A 6,000-nucleotide genomic window follows, 5' to 3' on the forward strand; every position below is an offset into this window, starting at 1 on the left:
GGGAAAGATCTAAATTCAAGTCCCAAATGACATATACTGACTGTGTCTCTGGGCAAGTCACAGTCTCAGTGTTTCAATGTAACTGTCTCAGGTATACATCTTCTTTGGTAAAAGAAACTTTCTGTAAGGATGGCAATCACAGGACAAATAAAAAAAAGTTCCATTTAAGGCAGTTTAAGTGTCCTAAATTGCAAACAACAAGTTAATGCTATTCCTTCCATCTATATAGACTTTGCTTGCAGTATTTCCCATTTGTACAGCACTACTGCTATTGTCTAGAATTTTCTTTTTAAGCCATTTTAAAGAGTCAAACAGGTCACAGGCTGGAGAATCTTTTGTCCATGAAGACTTTGGGTTGTGGCAACACAGTCCATGAAGAGAGTTATCCATTTGGTATTTTAAAATATCTTACAAATATTCCTAAGACACAAATTTTGTTGGTTTTTTTCCCTGTGGCAAAAAAGTCACAGATGCCTTTGGTCAAAACAAAGATCTTAGAATAAAGGTCAATGTAATGCATTTATTGTACTAATGTGAATATAGACCACATCCCTGAAATGGATCATTTTACATATGATACTGGAAAATAATTACTCCCTACAACCAATCTATTTTGGAGACCAAGACTTCAGAACTGCAATAGGTCCCCCTTTTTTTAATTTAAGGAGGATGACCCTAATTGGTCACTTTCAAAGACTTATTTTCCTTCTTTTCTACTTCCTTCAATTTCAAAGTTTGGCTACTCCATTAAACTATTTGGGATCCACTATTCCCATTTATTCTTTCACTCAATGACTCTGAATCAACTTTGTACCTTAAAGCAGAAGGCTTTGGGGAGGTAGAGAGGATTAATTTTTCTACAAGTGGGAAATGGCAATAGAACTGAAGAATATAGTAGAAATTCTTTGGGGAAGGGAATTCTGAGAGATCCCTTCTCACTTTTGATTTCTAATAGTCCTCTCTAGCCTTGTAGGTAGAAAGAACTAGTTGATGGGTTTTGCAGCTAGATTTCTAAGGGAAGACAAGAAATCCCAGTAATTAAGGCAGAGATATGTAGCTCACTTACTTTGCTGTACCAGACACAAGGACATAGAATACGGGTTACATCAGTGTGGATGTAGAGATCAGAAAAAAAGCTGGTGCTATTGTTGTTTCTGCTGCTTTAAAATCAAAAAAAGCTAAAACTCTGTCTGTGGTGCTAAGAAGACATACGGATTTATACAAGCGAGATTTGGGGATGGGGTAGGATGGAGAAGAGAGTGTATCTTATATTTAGACCAATGAAATACTTACAAAAATAGTAAACCAGAATCAGACATTGTTAAGTTTGGTTACTTTACACCTGTTATTCTCTGAACAAAATAGTGCAGAGATTTAGTTGTTAATGAACATTTGGTAAAAACAATTTAGATCATGAGAAGCATTTCATCTAATAAATATTTATCATTAATAATTAACAAGATATTACTTATAGTAAAGGTAAAAGTAGTTACTGACTGGGTAGTTAGGCTTTTAATGTTTAAAGCAGTTAGTAACCCTGAGTTCTCGATGACAGAGGACAAGCTCTGGATGGTTTTTACCAAGCTGGAAAGGCTTTGAGTAAGGTCCTGGTGAGAGATGGGGCCTACTAGCTAATTATGAAGGGCTCATTATCAATAGGTTGGCCACCAGGTAATGAATTCTTTGGCTATGAAAACTCATGAAATACCTTCAACACCACTCATTTAGATCAGATTATTGTGATGCTGTGGGCTTGAGAGAAGGAGGTTGTGACAAAGAAATCTGTTATTGTGCTGGCATTTCTGTATGGGTATTTCTTAAGAGAACAGAAAAGGGAGAAGGATAGGAAAAGTGGAAGAAATGTAGATTTGATGGTATTTAGTGGTTGGGAAGCTTGGTGTTGGATTTAGAGCTGGAAGACATCTGAGAGGTTATCTAGTCCAATCCCCTCATCTTTTAAATGATGGACCAGGGGTTGAATGACTTACCTGTAGTCACATACATGGGAAGTGGGACAATTCACCAGGCTGCCTCCCAGTTCAGTCAAGGATGCTAGAACATTTTTGTGATGTCATACATTTTGTGGCATAAGTGAAGAATGCTTGCCAGGTTTGAGGGGGCAAGGTAGAAAAAAATATGTAAAGACTGGAAGGCAAAGGATAGTGATACTGTGGTTTTATGTTTTAAGTTTCCATCCCTTGTGTCATCATTATATATGTCTATGTGTTCACATGAGAACACATAGAACACATGAGAAAGATTGAAGGCAGAAAGAAAAGGCAGTGGCAGAGGATCAGATAGATAGATGATACGATGGAAACAATGAACATGAACTTGGACGGCCTTTGAGAGACAGTGGAGGATAGAAGGGCTGGCATGCCATGGTTCATAGTGTCATAGACTCGGACACAACTGAACAACATGTTCACAAGAGTGCATGTTGACCTTGATTCTGAGAAATGTACAATGATGAAGTTGTTTGTCCACATACAGGGTAACATCCATGGTGCCCCCTTTCACACTTGTGGTTCAAAATAGCTCTTTCAGGTTCAAGGTTCTCTCCAGGTCTACATCTACTCAAAATAATAACACATCTCTGCCCTAACGTGTATGCTTTTTTCTGTAGCTCATTAGATGTCATTAGTCCAAAGTAAAGGCATTTAGTGAAATAGCAGCAAGATTTTCCCATAAATAAGCACTACCAATTAGGAGTGATCTTTCAAAAAGAATCATCCATAAAGGACAATAAGTGGCTCACATATAGAAATACTTTATAGAGGGACTAAGAAACACCTCCAGTGCTGCAAGAGGATGCCTTCTGATATTACTGTTTTGTTCTTGGCAGCTCTGCTCCTTCATGCATGTAATATCTCTACTAAACATGTTCCTCTGTTGATCCCTTCCGGGAGCAGTGGCATCAATGCTAGCTTTATTCTTTGCTGAGTACTGTAGAGTATCTCTTGGACTTGCTCTTCACTATGCAAGGGGTTTCTGCCTTACTGGGCCTTCTGTCTGCCAAGGTATAGTAACTAGAACCTTCTATAATAAAGTGTCCTATTTGATTCCCAGCCCTAGACTGTAGATCAAAACCTTCCATTATAAAAAACTATCTTACTTATAGTTATCTGTTTATACATCCCTATCTCCCTCCCCTCTGTACGCCTCAACATATACACCATTATCCTCTCTAGATGAACTGCAAATGAATTTGAGGTATGACAGAAAGTAATCTAGGGATGCAAGATTAGTGAACTCCACCCATCTAGTCCACTTGCCTATCACATAGCCCTATATGCCTATACTTATCTATCAATGGGAAAACCTGAGTGCTTTGATGCCATATTTTAGCCAATGAAAAACCTGCCTTCTTAATAATAGTATAAAGCTACCCACTGAGCTTTCTTCCTGTGTCTTATTTCTTGAGCAGGATGCTGGAGGGCTAAGAAGGAGTTGCCCCATAGTGATATAGGGAAGATGGTAGGTATTGCTAACAATTTGGCAACAGTTATTTTTCATTTTAAAATGTCTTAGCTCCTTAATATGATATATATTTATACCTCTTCATCAGTTGTTAATGACAATGATTATGATTATTCTAAATGGCACAGTAGATCAAGTCATAGAACTGGAATCAGGAAGATTTGAGTTCGAATCCAGCCTAAGACACTTACCTAGCAGACCCTGAGCAAGTCATTTAATCTCTCTCAGTCTGTTTCCTCATTTGTAAAATGGGAATAATAATTGCACTTTCCTCCCGGGGGTGTTGTGAAGATTGAGATAATATTTACAAAGTGCTTTTCTTATCTTAAAGCACTGCATAAATGCTAGTTATTGTGATGATGATGATGATTTTAGATAAAAAAAAAACTAGGTCTTTCAAAGATCAAATACCAAAGGAAGGTGTTAACAACAGTGGTGTAAATGGCAAAGGTTATCAATAATTAAAAGAAAAACATACTCTTGAAATGTTCCTACTAAGTAAAAAAATGCAGTGTGGTATGGTTACGGATACTTGTCTAAGTCCTAATGACTCTTTGATCAAAACAAAACTATACTTTGATAAAATTTCATGAGTATTGATGTTGTGAAGTACTAACTTAAAAATCCCATAATGTTCTTTGAAGGAAAAAATAGGATACCACGAAGAATTGCTTAAGTATAAACTTGAGCATTTAGTTGTGACATCATTCAGGAAATAAGTTAAAAAAAAACATAATGGAAAGAATTTAATCACTTATCTCAGTTGAAAGGTGAGATTTAAAGTTTGAATATATCTTGGTGGATTATCTGGACACAGGATCTCATTGATTGCTCTTTTAGAGTAGTGAAATTTGCCAAATGGCTAAGCAAAAGAACTGGAGGCTAGAGCAAAGAATTCTACATTCTCAAATCCAGAAAACTACAGAAGGAGGGATGGAAGTTTTAAAATTTAATTAATAATTAATTAATAATTAAAAAAATTAAAGTAGCTACAATAAAAGGGGGAGAAGAGGAGAACAAGCATTTATAAAGTGCCTACTATGTGCCTGGCATGGTGCTAGGCACTTTATAAATATTATTCCATTGGATTGTCATATCAACACTGCTGACAGTTATCTGAGAAAGTACATTTTACAGTTGAGGAAACTGAGGCTAAGAGAGGTTTAGGGACTTGTCCTGGGTATCTGAGGCCACTTTTGACCATTAGGTCTTCTTGACTCGAGGTCCTTAACTCTAGTCTTGCCACTGCACCACTTGGCTGCCTTATAATAGCTAGTATTTATATAGTACTCTAAGGTTTACAAAGCATTTCACATATATTGTCTAATTTAGTCCTCACAACAACCCTGTGAGACAGATGCTATCATAATTCCTATTTTACCTGAGGTTAAGAGGGTGACTTGCCCTAGGTTACAGGACTAGAAATGTCTGAAGTAGGATTTAAACTCAGGTCCTTCCAATTCCAAGTCCAACCCTCTATCCACAATATCACCTGACTACTTGATAAAAAGATAGGGGGAAGATCGGTCATTCAAGTTTTTCTCTTTGAAGCCCTAAATACATCAATAAGAATGTTTAAAAAGTAAATTAAAACATTTAAAAATAATATAGTTATAAAATTATAAAATATATAATATAATTATAAAATAATAAATCTTTAAAAAGAAAACAGTGTACTGAAAATCAAAATTTACAAATTCAAACTTGTTTACCATTGCCCTCCCCATGAACAGGAGACATGCAAAAGTTTCTGTGCTACTACATGCAAACTTAATGACCATTATTTAGTGCTTAGTAGATACTTATATGGATTAGATTGGCCACTGAGGTTCCTTCCAACTTTAAAATTTTGTAAGAATGATCTCATCCATTTGGGTGTATGCCCAACCAGTGGAGCTCACAACCCCATATCTTCTTATCTTTCAAAATTCTTGTCTGTGTCTTTCAGAAATCCTCCAAGAGGATACAACTAACATGCTGAATACTCTTCTCAGTTTATTTTTTTTTTTGTCCTGGCAGTATCAATATAGCCCTTGGATTGGGCAACCTAAGCTCCCATTCTTGCTGCATGACTAGCCAATTTTCTTTTCATGTATATCCTTGATGTTACTGTCTATACCATTTCTCTGGCCTACCTGCTTAGACACAGAGCAGATGGTTTAGGTTGTTTTGTTGTGTTCTTTTCCCTCTCTGTTAGGTTGATAACTTAGCACTGAACTTGTTAACTACAACTGTTCAATCACTGGACCACAGTCTTCCTGGGTAAGAACATCAAAATTACCCAGCTCCCATAGAGGGTGTAGAAAAAGCCTGAATTATGTACAAATTATACCCATTTCCAGAATGGCTCATTATTACAAATAAAAAAGGACCAGAAGTAAACATGTTGATTCTATTATTACTTGGATATGAAAAGAAAATCTGATTCCAGAACAGATATTAGATAATTGGGGAAGACAGTGGCTTCTACATAGCATATGGTGATAATAGACTGGATTTTAATTCCTGCTAGCTTTATAC

The sequence above is a fragment of the Notamacropus eugenii genome, chromosome 2, assembly GCF_028372415.1.
Source record: "Notamacropus eugenii isolate mMacEug1 chromosome 2, mMacEug1.pri_v2, whole genome shotgun sequence".
NCBI classification, from domain to species: Eukaryota; Metazoa; Chordata; class Mammalia; order Diprotodontia; family Macropodidae; genus Notamacropus; species Notamacropus eugenii.